Raw genomic sequence first — 18,799 nt, forward strand, 5'->3', positions numbered from 1 at the left:
CTCCTTCTCTCTCACATCTACTTCAATAACAACAAATTTGTTAAAGGGCTACCCTAGACTTCAGGGAAATTTTCAGGGAATAAAAAAAAATGCTTTTTTAAGAGTAGTTTTTTTTTTCTCCAGCAAAATTAAGAGGGTGCAGATATTTCTATGTACCCTCTGCCCCATACACATGTCTCCTCCATTATCAACATCTCTCAGCATAGAAGTATATTTGTTGCAACTGCTCAATTTATGCTGACACATCATGATCAACTAGAGTCTATAACATACATTGTTCACTCTCCTTTGGTGCATTCTGTGGGTTTAGACAAGCTTATAAAGACTTGTATCCACCATTGTAGTATCACACAGAATACTTTCACTGCCCTAAAACTGATCTTTGCGTCACTTATTTATCCCCCTCCCCTCCATCCCTCTTGCAATCATTCATCTTTTTACTGTCCCCATAATTCTGCCTTTTCCAGAAAGTCATATAGTTAGAATCAAGCAGTATGTCAGCTTTTCAGATTGGCTTCTTTTACTTGGTAATGTTCATGTAAGATTCCCACATGACTTTTCATGACTTGATAGCTCATTTCTTTTTAGTGTTGAATAATATTAGGTTGTCTGGATGTACTACAATTTATTTATCCATTCACTCACTAAAGGAATATTTTGATTGCTTTCAAGCTTTGGCAATTATAAGTAAAACTGCTATAAACACACACATTCAGGTTTTTGTGTGGATATATGTTTTCAGCTCATTTGGTTAAATACCAGAGTGTGATTGCTGGATTCTATGGTAAAAGTATGTTTAGTTTATAAAAAGCTGCCAAATTGTCTTCCAAAGTGGATGTATCATTTTGTATTCCACCAGCAATGCAGATTTATTTTTGTTAGAGGTTCAAAAGACTTCTTAAAAATTCATAAAAGGAAAAATCCATCCCTACAAAGGTGTAGAATGTTCCACTTATGGCCTAGTTTCATCTTATCAATGTATGAGCATGTCACAGTCCTTTAAAATGCTCATTCTGCTCTCTCCTCTCAGCTCAAATCATAGAACTTGAAATTGGTTACAAAGAAATGAGGAGAAATTCTCTAGCAATGGTAGGTGAGATAATCGCATCCATAGCACCAATATTACAGTTCATTCTTGATCTTCTGTTTGTGGATTAGCAAACCATCTGCCTCTTCCTTTGCCCCAGCTGATTTGACTGGATCCCTGACTGTTATTTGGGTGGGATCCCTATTGGGTTTGGCTTAGCCCAACCAAGGGGAAAGAGGGTCTTTAGGCACTGATGGTTGTTGCAGTGATGGGCAAAGGAGTATTATTAATTCCAGTTCCTAGGATGCACTGTCATCAATTTTCTGTGAAAGAGGGAGAGTGAAAGTAGAAATTGAATAATTCACAGACTGGTATGGAGGGTTAAGGGTAAGCTTTATGCTTTGTCCTTCTTTCTCAAGCCACATCCCTTCTTGGAATGGCATTTATGTGTTGGTGCAGGGCACTGGGAGACCAAGGATCAATAGCCCAGGGGTGGTCCCATGCTCTACAATGAAATTCTGCCCTCAGAAAGGCAGGGCTCTTTCCCCTCCAAACTCAAATTTTGGTGAAATCTCTCCAAGAAGGCCCTTCTGCTCTTTCCTCTGCTGGGACATTCAGAGTAGAAAGTGTGTTTGCAATGCTTTATTATCCCCAAGGTGCCTCAATTAGTCGAGTTAGCATTTAAAATCTAGGAGTTTCTGAGGAGGAATCTATATGGAGTAAATTAATGCTTGTGGAGTTTTATAATCTCAAGGAGAAATTTTATATTTAAATTTTGAAAAACTAATTAGAAGTGAGAAGAATTTTTAATTCTTTAAAGTGAAGCCTTTTCTTTTTGGCCAATCATATTCAAAACAATTCTACAAATATACACGAACAGCCACTTGTGCTAGGCATCGTAATAAACTGAGAAGTTAGATAGGTAACATACTTTTTCCTCCATTAGGAAACAAAATGGTACAGAAAGAGAGCCAAACACCCAGGGAAGCCCTGTCTTTTTATAGCAATTTATTTGCATGTCTTCATGAGGAGTTCATTTCTGGGGATACTAAGATGAATAAAACTCAGGCCTGAGACTTCTCTGTAGGATTCATGTAATACAACAGTTATGATATTGTATAATCAGTGCCCAAACTTGGAGATGGTTGGGTTGGGCCTCAAATAAGAATTCACATGGAGGAAGACAAGGAAAAGAAATCTTAAGTGATGAAAAAAGTTTGTGCCAGGAACTTGAGGTTGTAGATGTCTTGGAAAATTCTGGAACCGTGTATGTCAGGACATGAAAGAAGGAGAGGTTACAAGTGGGGAATGATGGCAAGAGGTGGGAGAGCAGTCATGGGGCTTTCATAAATGTGGGTCAGGAGACCACATCATCCTGCCCATGGCAGGAATCAGGAGTTTTAGTGGGAGAAAGCATGATGGCATCTTCATGCTTCATTTAAAAATCCTCAGGTAGCTATGTGAAGGATGGATGAAACAGAGTGAGACTCAGGGCAGGAAGGTTGCTTTTGAGCTGTCACAGTAGTCCTGAGAATTGGGAACTAGACGCAGGGTGGTAGCTGCAGTGAGGATAGAAAGAGGAAAGAAATGTTTGGGAGCTGTTACAGACAAGATAGGTTAAAGTAGGTATGACATTGAGATTTCTGGGTACCCTAAAAAGTGACCAAAACAGCTGTCCAGATAAGAGTTCAATAAGTGTCATTTCCTTTGAGCAATAGAGGAGATAGTGATTAATTTAAATGAATAGAGCACCCCCCCCCCGCCCCGCTGTGGCACAGCAGGTTAACACCCTTGCCTGGGGTGCCGGCATCCCAGCTGCTCCGCTTCCTATCCAGCTCTCTGCTATGGCCTGGGAAAGCAGTAGAAGATGGCCCAAGTCCTTGGGTCCCTGTACCCATGTGGGAGACCTGGAAGAAGCTCCTGGCTCCTGGCTTCAGATGGGTGCAGCTCCGGCCATTATGGGAGTGAACCACTAGATGAGGGACCTCTCTCTCTCTCTCTCTCTCTCTGCCTCTACTCTCTCTGTGTAACTCTTACTTTCAAATAAATAAATCTTTAAATAAATAAATGAAAAGAGAGAAAACCAAAGTAAGAGAGAGTTTGGAAGAAAAAGATGGGTTTGTTACTAGGTCCAGAATGTTTATGCCTTTAAAAAGATCACCTGTTTCCTATTTCCTGCTAAGGACAAATCAATTCCCATGCCCATTTGGTAGATTGGCATGATATTGCTAATTGAAAATGCTCTAATTGAAATGACCATTGGAAAGTAACCTTCATACATTAATAAAGGATTGCCATGGTTATTTATTTATTAGGTCTCCTCTAAGCCTGGGCTAATCAGGAACAAGGAAGATGTGGTCAGGCTTGGGAGGATTTTGTGTATCTTGCCTTCGAGACAGCTCCCTGGGAGGAGAGAAAAATTGCCTCTATTCCTGGGCTCCCTGATAGCATTTGTTCTAGTTGATGCTTCAGAGATCAAGGACCTTATAAATTTCTTCCCAGGATAGGGTTGGACCAGAGCAATTTTAGCATAAAAAAAATGGAAAGAAGATGTGAAATAAGGATCCAGTGAACTTCTTGATTTATTAAACAAACATAATTTAATTTTTGGCTTAGTGCTTCAGTTCCAGTTACAAAAGTGAGAATCTGCATGCCATTCATGACCATTCCTGTTTCTATGGGTGACGAGTTGGCATATTACTTGTAGATTCTTCCTGTCCTTGGATAGCATTTTAATGCCTGCTAATGAGTGCCTCACATTATTAAATATCTATATAAAGTTGAATATTGTGGTACATATTACGTGTCCTCTGAGATTTTGTTCCTATTCAGTAACAGAAGATAATTGGAACTCTACAGCTGTAGAGGACGTGGGGATGGCTGTGTGAACATTGTTCCTGCTGTAAATGTTCAAAGGAATGTATATGGAGTGTGTATTGTATTTCATGCACTATTTTAGGCTCTGAGGGCACAACAAAAACATTCCTTGCTGGACTAAAGGGCAGGGCATAGACATTAGGTAAGCAGTTGAACAAATAAGGTAATTAGAGATAAGTGTTTTGAAAATAAGAGAGTAATGTACTGAAAAATGGCGGGTGTGATCAGCAAGGCTTTCTGACAAGGAGCTATACCAGGATCTAAGGAAAATAGCTTCCAGGCAAAGGAAACACATCTACAGAACTCTGGGTGGGAAAGAGCTTGGTGAGGTCAAGCAGCAGGAGCATATGTAGAGTTAGGGAATATGTAGCGTTAGGCATATTCCAGAGTTAGAGAAAGTGGTTGCCTTTTTCTAACAGTTCAGTGAATGCTTATTGGAAACTCATAAATATTGTATATAATATATATGTAAGTATATATATATATAAATGGATATTTCAAAATGCTCATGGAGATGGAATTTAAAAATAACTTTATTATGGTGCAAACATTCTGAAATTCATGAATAGTTCTCTCACAATCTACATTTTCAGTGAACTTTTTAAGGGAAAAAAAACTTTGCATGGGCATGGCATTGTGGCATGATGGGTAAAGCTGGCACCTGCGATGCCAGCATCCCACATAGGTGCCAGTTCGTGTCCCAGCTGTTCCACTTATGATCCAGCTCCCTGTAATGGCCTGGTAAAGCAGCAGAAGATGGCCCAAGTACTAGGGCCCCTGTTACTCAGTTGAGTGACCCAGATGAAGCTCTTGCCTCCTGACTTCAGCCTGTCTCAACCCTGGATGTTGTGGCCATTGGGAGATTGAACAAGCAGATGTAAGGTTGATCTCTCTCTGTCTCTGTCTTACTTCTATCTCTTTAATTCTGACTTTCAAATAAATAATCCTTTTATTTAAAATAAAACTGCATGGATTTCAAAAATTTTTGTACCAAAATATCTTTTATTTCCATTTTTGCACAGATTTTTTGAAGGTCCCACAAATACGCTATATATAAATATATGCAAGGATATTTCCCAAAGTTTGTAGAAAAATGGAATTAAAAGATAATATGCATGTCTATAAGCTTTTTGAAGACTGTGTGTGTGTGTGTGTACCCCATTTCATTTGAGAATATAGTGAAGTAGGCATTGTTACTTCTCATTGCCTGGGTTGAGAGAATTGGATCTCAGAGACCAGTTCTATTCAGGAAATAGCAAAACTAGAGCCTGAGTCAGGGTTTTCCAACTCTTCTTACCTCTTCCTAACTGCAGACCAGCAAGACTGAGAAATGGCACTTGTATTGGCTTAAATGCTGAGTCACTGGCTTTCTACGCTGGCTTGCATGGGATGCCTATATTTTAAAAATTTATTTATTTTCACTTTATTTGAAAGGCAAAGAGATATCTTCCATCTGTTGGTTCATTCCTCAAATGCTTACAACAGCCAAGGGTGGGGACAGCTGAATCCAGGAGCCAGAACCTAACTTGAATCTCCCCTATGGCTAGTAGGACCCAAGTATTTGAGCCATCATCTGCTGCCCCTCAGGGTATGCATTGACAGGAAGCTTGATCAGAAACAGAGGTTGGCCGGCGCCCTGGCTCACTAGGCTAATCCTCTGCCTTGTGGCGCCAGCACCCCGGATTCTGTCCCGGTTGCTCCTCTTCCAGTCCAGCTCTCTGCTGTGGCCCAGGAGGGCAGTGGAGGATGGCCCAAGTGCTTGGGCCCTGCGCCCGCATGGGAGACCAGGAGGAAGCACCTGGCTCCTGGCTTCGGATGAGTGCAGCATGCAGGCCGTAGTGGCCATTTGAGGGGTGAACCAACGGCAAAGGAAGACCTTTCCCTCTGTCTGTCTGTCTCTCTCTAACTCTGCCTGTCAAAAAAAAAAAAAAAGAAAAAAAAAAAAAAAGAAAAAGAAAAAGAGGTCCATGGACCCCAAGCTAGGAACTCGGATATAGGATGCAGGAGTCCCAAGTGGTAGTTTTAACTCCTGTATCTAACTCCTGCCCCTAGATACCTGTCTGAACAAATTTTGTGATGGCTTTGATGGGATATTAGCAACAACCACAGCCATAAAACAATGATGACAGCAATGACCATAACTAGGTCTGCTAAAATATACTTTCTTGGTTTTAAAGCACTTTACAATATAGAATCTCATTTATAGCTTAGAAGAGCACTTAAAAGTTGGCAGGACACATTAGATTTCTCTCATTTAGGTTAGGAGATTACCCAGGTGACAAAGAGCTCAAGGCTGGGACTTGGATTATCTCATTTTAATCTAATCTAGGGCTCTTTCCTTTTTTTTTTTTTTTTTTTTTTTTTTTTTGACAGGCAGAGTAGACAGAGAGAGAGAGAGAGAAAGGTGTTCCTTTTTCTGTTGTTTTACCCCCCAAATGGCCGCTACGGCCGGTGTTGCGCCGATCTGAAGCCAGGAGCCAGGTGCTTCCTCCTGGTCTCCCACGTGGGTGCAGGGCCCAAGCACTTGGGCCATCCTCCACTGCCTTCTTGGGTCACAGCAGAGAGCTGGACTGGAAGAGGAGCAACCGGGATAGAATCTGGCACCCCAACCGGGATTAGAACCCGGGGTACTGGTGCCGCAGGCGGAGGATTAGTCTAGTGAGCCACGGTGCCGCCCACCCCCCCTTTTTTTAAGGTTTTTTATTTATTTGAGAGGTAGAGTTATAGACAGAGAAAGGGAGAAAGGTCTTCCTTCCGCTGGTTCACTCCCCAAGTGGCCACAACAGCTGTAGCTGCACTGATCTGAAGCCATTAGCATAGTGCTTCTTCCTGGTCTCCCATGTGGGTAGAGGGGCCCAAACATTTGGGCCATCCTCTATACTCCTTTCCCAGGCTGTAGCAGAGAGCTGGATCGGAAGAGGAGCAGCCGGGACTAGAACCGGCACCCATATGGGAGGCAGGCAGAGGGTTAACCTACTGCGCCACAGTGCTGGCCTGGGCCCTTTCTTTTAAGAACAGAAACTCCTACAGACTTCCCAGAAGTTGTTTGCACTCTTTGAAGGGCTTTGACTGCAAATAAGGGGCATAAAATATGGATTCATCCATCATGTACTTAACTGAGCTCCTATTGTGTGTGTCAGACACTCAAAGGATCATAATTAAATAGGTTAGAAGATAATTTAACAGTGTAATTTGTTATTTGTACTTGATAATACAAGATTAGTAAAATGCTGTGGAAATAGAGTAAGAAGTGATTAAGCCATTGAATTGAACCTGAAAGGACAAATAGTGGGTTTCCTCCAGGGAGAGAAGCAAGGCAGGTTGTTCTAAGAAAACCAGAACTGTAATAAATAATGTTCTTTTGGGGGAATAGGAAGTCAATGTGCAAGCATGGCGTGGATGTATAGGAAGTAATGTCGGAAAATGATGCTGGAAGTATGTAGACTGCCAGATTGCAGAGGGCCTTGAATGCCAGGTTCAGGAGTTGCTGAATTTGGCCTGACCATTCCAGACTTGTTAGCAAGGGGATGGCATGATTGTATTTGCTGTTTTATGAAGAAAATATTAATTGCAAGGAGAAGTTGAGTTGGATCGGGGAGAAGTTAGAAGCCATTGTAGTAGTTTAGCAGTAAGAAGGAGGCCTGAATTGTTTGTAATTCCTAATTATATGTTGAAAAGTGGAAAGGTAACATGAATGAGCCTTAAGGACTTTTAGATGTGATACTCTAGTTGGGTTTTAGGTGACCATTCTAGTTTTCCAACATTTGTACACCCACACATACTGCTTATTTTGGCTTTCTCAGACTTAGGCTAATTCTCCTTGATTCTTTAATCCAACCATTGATTTACTTCTCTATCTTCAAAAAAAGGAAAAAAAGTTGTAGGTCTCTGATCTTATGGATTCTTTCTGTAAGATATGATCTTTGATCTCATAGGATTCTTTTGGCTGAGGAATGCAAGTATAAACAAAGTTTTGAAGATTTGGATGCTATGATTATGTGACTATATACACCTCACATACCTTTTATGTATTTGGAACTGTTGCTGTATGGTTGAAAGGCTGCCTTCTAAGCACTTTGGGTAAATTATCTCAGCTAGTGACCTCTGGTAGGGAAACATTAGCAGCTGATCTTCTGTTCTCTCCATCTCAGGCTTCTTGCTGAAGGCTGAAGAATTTAGATGTTAGATAAGGGACCAATGCTTCATGTCAGCACCACACTTTTTGGAATATTCTTTCCTTCTAGTAGTTGAGGAGCACTCATCCTAGTCTTAAAATGTTACCATGAGGGAAAGAATTAGAAATAAATCAATAAATATGAATAATTTCCTCATTAAATTATAAGCATCCAGAATTCATATATATTGCATAAAAGGTTGACTTGAGTCTCAGAGGTACACTAAGTTTTCCTGCTTTAACATGAAGATGTCTCTTTCCCACTTCATCCAAATTTATGTTATGCTGTGGGGAAAGGCTTTCAAATAGTCTTAAAGATTTAGTTAGAAGGCATTCTTGGGGGCTCCTCCCATATTCAAATCAATGTTTCCATGAAAAAGAGGAGGTACTTTGAGGCTATTCTCATTGCTCATATGCTGGATGGGCTTCAAGTTCCCCTAAGACCCAGAAAGTTCCATGTACATAACAACACTCATGTCTTAGGGGTACTATAAGGACTAAACCAGAGAGTGGAGCCACTAGAATAAAGTCTGTTACAAACTGGGGTTTAGGAAACATGTTTCTTTAGTCACAAGTTTATTACAGAAATGAAAGAAATACAGGCTTCCTTATGTGGGTTTTGACTTAGTTTTCAAAACCATTCATTGGCAAAATGATACAAGGGTACTTCAAAAAGTTTGTGGAAAATGAAATTAAAGGATTTATTGTTTTGTTAAAAAATTGAAATTCACACATAGGTTTTTCATAATAGGCACTTTCCATGAACCTCATATGCGTGGATTTCAAAATTGTTTGAACTAAACTTAGCTTTTAATTACATTTTCCACAGACGTGGAGGTATCTTCATATTTAAAATTTCTTGGTTTTCAAATGTCTGTAACAGATTATGAAGAGTCAAAACTGAAATTACATGGTCATTTGCACACTTGATTATTTACAAAATAGGCCCATTTTTCAATTTTTTTCTCCTCGGGCTGATTATAGAATGTAGAACAATCCAGTTAGCTTGAATGGTGCCTTCCCTGGGGTTGACATAGCTTGAAGAATCCTTATTTTTCTGATGTTATAAAGCTCTGTCCACAAACTACTCTGAAGTTCCTGGAAAAGCTTTTTCTCTTTTTAAACAAATGGCTGGTGCAGGTGCATAATTCAATAGATACAGCCTGTAACTTATCTTATAGTCTTCAAAAATGGCATTACGTCATGCTTTTACAGAATTTTAGCCAGATTCTCTTGGCCATTCAAATGCCCATCTAACAAATATTTACTGAAAAACCTATTGTATTTTTTTAAGTACCTGTGCTATACCAGTGAGCAAGTCACAGTCCTTAATATCATCCCAAGTTTAATTGAGTTGAGAAAAAAAAATTTTTTTAATTTAGGTGTTGCCAATGTGATCGTGATGAGAGGTGAGACTTTTAAGATGCAATTAGACCGTGAGGGCTTCTTCCTCATTAAGGAGAGTAAGGCTCTTACGAAAGAAGCTTCTGGCAAGCATTCTTTTTTTTTTTTTAAAGATTTATTTTATTTGTTTGAAAGATAGAGTTATAGAGAGAGGTAGAGACAGAGATAGAGGTCTTCCATCCGCTGGTTCACTCCCTAGATGGCTGCAATGGCCGGAGCTGAGCCGATCTGATCCGAAGCCAGGAGCCAGGGGCTTCTTCCGGGTCTTTCACATAGGTGCAGGGGCCCAAGGACTTGGGCCATTCTCCACTGCTATCCCAGGTGATAGGAGAGAGCTGAATCGGAAGAGGAGCATCTGGAATTCAAACCGGCGCCCATATGGGATGCTGGCGTTTCAGGCCAGTGCTTCAACTCGCTGCGCCACAGTTCTGGCCCATATAATATGTTTTATGTTACAAAAATTATTTGATGGTTGTTGCTGTCTGAAATGGGAGGCACTTCTATTGCCTTTTGAGGAGGGAGTAATATAGAAATAACCAAACTTTAAAAATTACTTGTATTTGAGTAAGTGACTGGAATATCCATTTTCATTGACCTAATTGTCATATAGATGTACAGTTATTTAATCTACTAGACAATTTGTATTTCTGCAGTATTATCTTTTTCATGCTTCATTATCACTGTGTATATTCAAAGTATTGAACCTGTTTAGTAAATATTATTTCAATTAATTTGTGAGCTTTAAATAATATTATTAAATATATTCTTTGATATGCTCCCCATGTTTTTATAGAGTTGAAAATTGTTGATGCTGGTAAAAACATTCAGTAAAATAACCTGCTCATATATTCATTAGAGTTTTAAAAATTATTTACATGTTTATATTTCCTAAATGGTTTTGGTTATGGAAAATAACTTTTTAAGCTAATTCTGAGCTCTGAGGCTGAGGTCCAACCTCATGGCTTGGTTTTCTCTGAAGAACATTAATAAAGTAGAACATATTATGTCCTGGCAAGAATTGTAGTAGTACAATCTTTAAAAAACAAAAACCGAAAAACAAGAGTTTAAATTTGCTCATAACACAATAAACTTCTTGAAGATTGGGATTTACCGCAGTACCTTGATACAAGATTGATATTTCTCAAATGTTTGCCAATTTGAGTTGAACTGAGGTGAAAAAGGAAACAGAATTTGACTCAGTCTCCCAGGTTTTCCTTATTTAATATGTATAGGGCTTCCCTGGCAAGCCATCCTTTCTTATTCATTTAAAAAAATTTCATTTTATTATGTTCATCTTTGATGTGGAAAATTTTTATGGCCTCCTGCTGTGACTCATTTTGATGCTGTGTTAACTGCTTCCTTGGAGCCCAGCCTTTCCAACTAAGCTGTGGTAGTCAGCCCCCTGAAGTCAGCTTGCATGTGGGTAGAAATTATAACAACGTCCAGTGATACCCCAACTTCTAGGTAAAACAGAGAACTAAAATGGAAAACCCTATATCACGTAACTCACTAAACAAGCAAACAAACAAAAAAACTCTGGGGCATCTGTATCTTCCTGTTAACTTTTGGTTACCCAAATGAATTAGTTTTCTACAATGATATGATAGTGCTACAGTTTGTAAAAAAAAAAAAAAGGATTAAAGTCTGGGTTAATTTTGATGCAGAAACATCTCTCTAAGATTTATTTATTTGAAAGGCAGAGCCAGAGAGAGAGGAAGAGACACAGAGATCTTCATTTGCTGGTTCACTCTTCAAATGACTGCAGTGGTGGGGATAAGTGAGGCTGAAGCCAGGAGCCAGGAATTCCATCTGGGTCTCCCATGTGGGTAGCAGGAAACCTAGTACTTAAGCCATTTTATCTGTTGCCTCCCAGGTACATTAGCAGGAAGCTGGATCACAAGCATAGAATAGCCAGGATTTGAACCAGGCACTCTGATATGGAATGTGTTTATCCCAAGGGGTGGCTTCTCCTGCTGCACCACAACTCCCTTTCTTAGTGCAGACTTTTGACCTCCATAAATAACAGGAGAGTTTTTTAAGAGTTATTAGAAATTGCATATTATGGGGGAAAAAAAACTCTGCAGGGATAAAAATTCCATTTGCCATGAACTTTTTGAAGTACCCTTGCAAAAAAGGTCACGTATGACAAATTTCCCAAGTTAAAAAATTCTGTGAAGTCCAGTTAAACTAGCATTTAACTTCAGAAACCATGTCTATATATAATCTAATCATCACAATCACATACAAATTATATGTATATACATATATGTACATACACACAAACACACACACACACAATAAGTAGATAGTTTCATTATGAAATTAAAGAGGAAAAAAAAGTCCATAAAAGACATTTAGAATTCTCCATGCCACCCTTTGTTCACAACTAAGAGATTTGATACTTTGCTTTTTCCATTCTTGAATCTCAGAGTTTCTCAAACTTTAGTGTACTTATGAATTATTATTACTGTAGCCTCACAGGGAACTATTAACCATTTTTAGAAACTTATCTCTTTATGATACTTCCATACATATATTATCAGAGAAATCAATCAAGAGTCAAATTCCTCAAGAAACCTTTAACCCTTTCTGCCCAGATGTCTCAGTTATGGAATAGAAAGCCCAGACCCTGACGACCTCAACTTGCTTCTTGGGCACAAAGGAACTGAGGTCCCAAGCGTCCTGACTGTACTCCTGGTTCCCTTTGTGAGGCACATCAGCGGGGCCGTCTGCTCTGTGGGGGTGCCGTTGGACATCATTTAGGGTGGGCTTGGAGCCTTGCGTCTTGCAGAGATCCCGTGGGATGCCTCAGAAACTTCCTGAGTGACTCCGACAACTATGGGGCTTTTGGTCTTAGCTCAGAATAAACAGATATTAGCAGCGACCCAGCAGAGGGTGAGAGGCCAGTTCTGGTAAACTTGTGTTCCAGGCAGGGGGCCGTCCTGCCGCTCTCAGAACCGGCTGTCATCTGCTCTCTTGTCACACTGACACGGCCCCCTGGCTGGGCTGATTGGTCGGGGGCAATAACTGATATGGAATACTGATGTCCTCACCGGCGATTCCTTCCGCTCCAGAGGGACCCTTTCCACCCCTCTTCTCACCCCCTGGAGCCCAGCAAGGTGCCCACCCTCCCCCGACCATGCCGCCCCTGCACCCGGAGGGGGAGGACTGGTCCTGGGCGTGATGCTCTGAGACCGTGAAATCCACCAGGCTGCTCTCGCTCCGGCTCGCTCTCCAGAGAGTCCTGTTCCAGACTTCTCAGGGTTTTTACAGCACAAACAACTGCATGCGGCCCGAGGGGAGGCTGAAAGGGACTTGGACTTGGGTGGTGGTTGCATCGCCTCTCCTCACTTTGCTGGCCTCCTCCTGAGTAGCACCTGGGGGCTCATGGTGGATTCCTCTCTGCGGAAGACACTGAGGAGAGATCCCTGCTCCTTCGGTTGACTCTGTATTTTTATGGTAAGTGCTTGACTTGAATGAGCTGCTCTGCTGCAGTGAAGGGAACCGCTCGCTGTCTTCCCTGCCCGGCTTAGTGACCTTCCTTCTGCATTCCTTCTGTTTGCACCGGTCCTTCTCTGCGGGTGACCAAGCTAACTAAGATGCCAGAGGTCATTTGTCTGGATTGTTTGTCTTTTAATTTTTTTTTCCTCCCGTAAACCCGAGCTCTTCAGCTGTGATGGAAACAGAAGAGCTTTCTCTTTGTCCTTGAAGCAGCAGCCGGGGAAAATGTGTTCGCGATGGGAAACTGCAGCAGTGTGCAGGGGATCTGTGGAGGATGACTGACAAATTTGGGCAAGATGAATCCTCAGCGTGCTGAGGGCCACTCTCTCTCCGGATCTGGCAGAGCTGGAGGGGGATCTGCCTACATAGCAAACTATTCCATCTTTCTTGGGGAAGCTGTGCACTCACGTGTGAGTTATGTCGGAGTCTGCTGTGGGCAGCGTGCTTCACTCACCTGCCTGTGGGTCCAGAATGGCCCTGTGTCTTGTGGGGTTTACAACTTGGGCAGGAACATTCACAGCGGGAGGGATCCTGTGCTGGCAGCCTGAGTAGACTGCATGACCTCATTGCTTCCTTCCCTTCCTGGTCTCAGGGCACCCAGTTCTGCAAACCATATTTTGCAGCCTCTTCGGAGGGTGATGGGCAGTGATGAGAGGAACATTTTTGAGTTGACAGCAGAGTTTCATTCTCCTGCTGGGAGACAAAGATGCTTTGAGGCTATTGGAATGGTTAGAGTTTTGTAAGAGAAAATAAGCAAGTTTCTAATGGAGACAGTATGTGTCGGATTATTTATTCTAGGGCAGAACTCTTAGAATGGTGCTCTTATTTTTTTCCTTGCCTCCTTCAAAGAGCACCCCAACTTCAATTGTATCCCTGCCCAAAGGAAAACAAGAATATTTTGGTAGTTTTATCAAGACTGTGCATCGCAGGCATCTCTCTCTCTTTTTTTAAGTAGCCAGTATGTTGGATTATTTTGGTGAATAAGCTTTGCAATTGTAATCCTGTTTAGTTCTTTTCAAGTCCAGGGGTTGGAGATGGCTTATCTCATTTGATCTTGTGTGGGTTTTTCAATTCTGGTAGGTCCCTTTCACTCTATGCAGCGATCCCTTCAAATGCAACTCAACCTCTGATTCATATGGTACTGTACTAATACACTGTGATATTTGCGATAAATGAAGGAGAAAATATGAAATTTCTGAACTCTCCCTTGGCTCACTGGAGTTTAGAATGTAAAAGTTCCTTAACTGTCTTGCTCATTTGCACGACTTTTATTTCCACTGGCTGTGTGGATTTTTCTTAAAATAGTGGTGATGACATCAGACGTATGCTTTCATCCTGTTCTCTGGGTCCAAAGTAGATATATTTGGTGTTTTTATTTTATTTTTCTGTGAAGTTTCTTCCATATATAAAAGCATAAAAGCCTACATTTAAATACAGAACAAGACTGTAGATATTCACCTAACAGCCCAGTGTGAGTAAACTCAACAAATAGAATGACAGCAAAACAAGCAAAAAACAAAAACCAACAAATTCTTCTTGCATTCTGTAGTTCTCTGATTCCTTAAATAATGTTTGAAATACTTTCAGCATTGTTTGGATTAGCTAATATCCCCTCTTTCCTACACTGAATTGTGGTCCTTAGCAAAACTGTGTTATGACTGACTGACTTCCCTGCTTCCTCCTGATGATTCTTTAATGCTTAGCTGTTTGTTTTAATCCTTAGCGGTGGTTCCTTATTTTGCTTAATCTTTTCTTTTTCTCCAGTTGAAAGGATTTTATCGGGTGCCTGGCAACTCAACTTGAGGTATTCATCAAGAGGCAAAGAGTTAGAATCAGCTTGGGTGTCATGGAGATAGACTTTGTAGTTCACACTGCAGGCAATTTTCAAATGCATTTAGAAAATATTTCATTTTAATTAGGGAGCAACTTTAGCTTTGTGAGAAAAATGTCCTTAGGTTTCTTTTATTTTGTTCAACAGTTTCCCTATGTAATCAGCAAACATACCCAAGTATATGTAATGTATGTGTATATACACACAAATGTCCTGCATGCTTATTATGTTTACATATTTTCAGTAGATACAGCATGCTCTTTTAGAGGAGAAGAGGAAAAAAAAATCTGGAGATATTGCTTAACATCCTCTAGCTATATTTTTTTCTTTAGGATATTCCCACCTCCAGATGAAGCCCTTGGGAATTTCCTTGAATTGGGAGCGTGCATTCTTCAGCATTTCCTTGTCTCACAGCATGGTGTCATGTTACTGCCTTTGCAGGGTCTGTGTAAGCAGCATAGAAAACTACTGCAGGAAAAATGGGTAAAAACTGTGCTGAGTGGAGTCTCTAACCTCTTGGTGGGGTGAAGTCACTGCAACATTTTTATTGTGTGTGTTTATTTTGCTGTTGTGCCTTGCAACTGATTTTTGCTTGCAACCTGAGCCAACTGTAGTTATTTGAAATGGACCTGGAAACCCTAGAGTGGTGTAGTTGCACCTACTAATTTTTCACACTCTTTAATTACAGCTGTTATCAAAACTATGTTTTTTGTTGTTTTTACTGTTTCTTTAGATAATGTTTTAATTTGAAACCTGCACTTTACATTATGAACCAGGATGTTCCATTTTATATCCTCTTGCTTTCTGTTCTGTTTCCCACTTCTGCTCTCTATAATTGTGTATGTGAACATGCACACATGAACACAAACTCAGTATTGTGCGACAATTAATGAAGAGTTGGTCACAGCTTCTCTTAGTAACCAAACTGCACATGTTCAAACCATAATCACTGGGGGAAGAAATTGTCCCTATTAATATAAATACAACCTCATACTTGTGCAGGCATTCTTGTCACTGAAACTCTTTTCCTTAGTTGATTACCAGGACCAGAAATAGAATCAGTTTTGCATTTTAATTAATGACATTCTGGATCAGTCTAGGTTGGACTGCCCTCAAGTCTTGACATGTTTACTGTCTAAAAAGGTCTTTGTGTGGGGGAGGTAGGTGGGTGACACAAAGTAAAATCATTTGATTGTGTGATACAGCCTTTCTTTGGGAATTGAATGAACCATATCATTAGGATGCTGGTCGAATTTTTCTGTTGCTTTTTCTAATATAATTAAGTCAATATATTCCCTTTCACCATCTCTGCATGAGCCCCTTTTAGAGTAGAAAAAGCAATGTGCAGCTCCCACATAAAGATTATAAGAGGGAGGACCATTCAGCAGAGAGGCAAAACCACTTCCAACATCAGTTTTGGTGATCTACTTTGAAAGGAACTTGCTATTCAATTGGCAACTCAGATTGTATAAAATAGGAGAAATGCTTCATAAACTGTGTTGAAAACTGCATTTTTGAACTGTGCCTCCCTACTGAATTCATTTAGGGCTGTAGTCACTAGATCAGCCTCTCAGGACTAAAAAACATGTCCACAGTGGCATAATAATCTATCCAGACTGTCAGAAATGTTTATGTTGCCAGTTATACCTCTTTGGTGGTAGAAGGAGATGGCAGAACATTGGAGGAAAACCAAGTCACAGCCCCAAAATAATGCGAGACAAAAGGGGGAAAATTCTTCCCTATATTTAGCATTTAATTCTCCAGCCAGGCTGTTGGCTGTTAAGTCTGAAGTTCTAAGATATTGCTAAAAACACATGACAGGTTTTGTGGGCCTTTTCTCTAAAAGAAATCCTTGACCCTTCCTTAGGTGTTTGCTGAATGAGCTTTTGGCTTGTATGAGACAGTAGCCCTTCTTATAGAAAGCAGACATATTGTAATGCAGCAGGAATTCATTTACTTACATTTTTCCCTGTTGATCCCCCACGGGGGACCTCCTGAGAGTGTCTGAGAGGGAATGAGTGGAGATCATCAGAGACCATGGCCAGTCACAGAGAGATAGCTTCAGGATTCCTAGGTTCCTGTCCAGCCTTCACCACTTGCTGTCTGATTCAGGTTCTATATTTGCTGCTTTCGACTTGGGCCAGATACTCCACTAAAAATGTGGATTTATGGTATTTACCTCTGTTTATTACTTGATGGATGGTCATTTCTGAGCAGTTGACCCATATTAGACATTCTCAGAAACGATGGGCTGCAAGGCTCCTGGAATGGTCAGAGTGACATGAGCATCAGGGCTACTCAGGGAACAGTGATAATAGTGAACCTCCATGAATAGGGCTCATGTGTGTGGGATGACCATCTGCGTCTCCTGGGACGTGTTGAAATGTCTTCTGTCATCAAAAGGGACCTCAAGGGAGGGGCATCTTAACTACTTTCTTCATTCATAGAAGTTAAGGAAACAAAGTAACTTCCGCAGGCAGAGTTGGAGAGCTACATTTAGGGAAGAAGAATACAATGCAAGGTGCATTTATTTTCTCAGGACCCTGCTCCATTCTTGCTGTGGGATCCCTTCTACAATACACAGCTGACACTCACTGTGTCATTCATTGGTCACAAAACTTCTTTGTGGTGTCTTACTCACTGGTATCCATTATGTCTGGATTCATTTCATGCAGATTACGTGGCTGTACCAGTCAGAGTGAGTCATGTCAAGCAAATGTTCATGATAATTGGTTCATGCTTGTGTGGTACTGCATTTTTTAATATTGAAATTCTATTCTTAGGAACATTTTAAGAATTTTTACAAACATTATGTTTCTCCTCTGTGTTTAAACTATTTAAGTGATTATTTGTTGTTTTTTTTTTTTTAAAGGGAATGATGTTTATGGATTGATTCTTTCATGCATTCATTCATTTACCCAATAGTTGTTGAGCACCTACTGTGTGCAGCCTACTGCCCCACCTTAGGGGTCCGGTGATAAAACAGCCAGATTCAGCCATTGCTTTGTGAGCTCAGAATCCAGTCATGCTTCATGGAGTTGATTGTCTCTTGATTCTCAGCCAGAGTCCTGCTTACTGTTTCACACAGTTTCTCAAAGAATCCAGTCAGAAAATAGTTTGCATGAGCAGGTTTTGCCTGTGGTCATTCTGCTCAGAAGTTCTTTCCATAAAAAGGCACCTTTGCTGTCATTGCAATGTGTATCTTACAGTGTTCCCAAAACATTATTTTTAGCTTCTGATTTTGTTACTTGACTGAACAAAAGCAATTAATTAGCTAAAGTTGTTTGTACTATGGCTGATTTACAAAATGACAATTCCATTTTTTTTTTTTTTGGTAGAACTAACCTGTTCCCTGAAATCCTAAACTCATAATCTGTATAGTACTGTGTCTATAATACTACTTAAAGATCTAATTCCATTGCTCTGAGGAGCAGGCCCTTTGTGATGTATAGGCTTGTGTCCTCATTCTGCTGTTTGTTCTGAAGCTCAAATTGAATGCTCTAGAAATACCCAAACCATTTATTGTGCTTCGGAATAGTACTTTGGTTTGCCTCAGTGCCTTTGCACATGCTATGTCTCACCTCAAATGTGTCTACTGTTTTAGATGAAACTTTCATGGAAAGTTCAATCAACTATGATCTTCCTGAAGCTTTTTGAGATTTGTCATCTGTATTTACCCTATTGCCCAAAGCTGAGATAGGCAGACCATCTCTGTCTTCTTGTATCACTTGGTACAAAGATCTCATGGAACTCCACAGATTATAATGTAATTGCTTGTGATGCACTTTCTCAAATAGATTTTTTTAAAAGAATTATTTATTTGAAAGGCAAAAGTTACAAGAGGGAGAGGCAGAGGCAGAGAGAGAGAGAGAAATCTTCTACCTGCTGGATCACTCCCCAAACATCTGCAAAGACCAGATCTGGGCCAGACAAAAGCCAGGGGCTTCATCTGGGTCTCTCATGTGGGTGCAGGGGCCCAAGTACT

At 40.5% G+C, this 18,799-nt stretch overlaps 1 protein-coding gene across 4 annotated transcripts in view; it reads left to right on the forward strand.

Moving 5' to 3' along the window:
• Nucleotides 1–18,799, forward strand: part of ANO4 (anoctamin 4) — a 561,131-nt gene that overhangs the window by 109,527 nt on the left and 432,805 nt on the right. Inside the window, exon 1 of one of the 4 annotated variants that reach the window (XM_002711221.5) lies at nucleotides 12,016–12,941. The exons of the other annotated variants lie outside the window; for them this stretch is intronic. The gene's annotated coding sequence lies outside the window, so the exon portion shown is untranslated. Of the gene's footprint in view, nucleotides 1–12,015; nucleotides 12,942–18,799 lie in introns of those variants that run through there. 4 annotated transcript variants of the gene reach the window in all.

The sequence above is a fragment of the Oryctolagus cuniculus genome, chromosome 11, assembly GCF_964237555.1.
Source record: "Oryctolagus cuniculus chromosome 11, mOryCun1.1, whole genome shotgun sequence".
Taxonomy (NCBI): Eukaryota; Metazoa; Chordata; class Mammalia; order Lagomorpha; family Leporidae; genus Oryctolagus; species Oryctolagus cuniculus.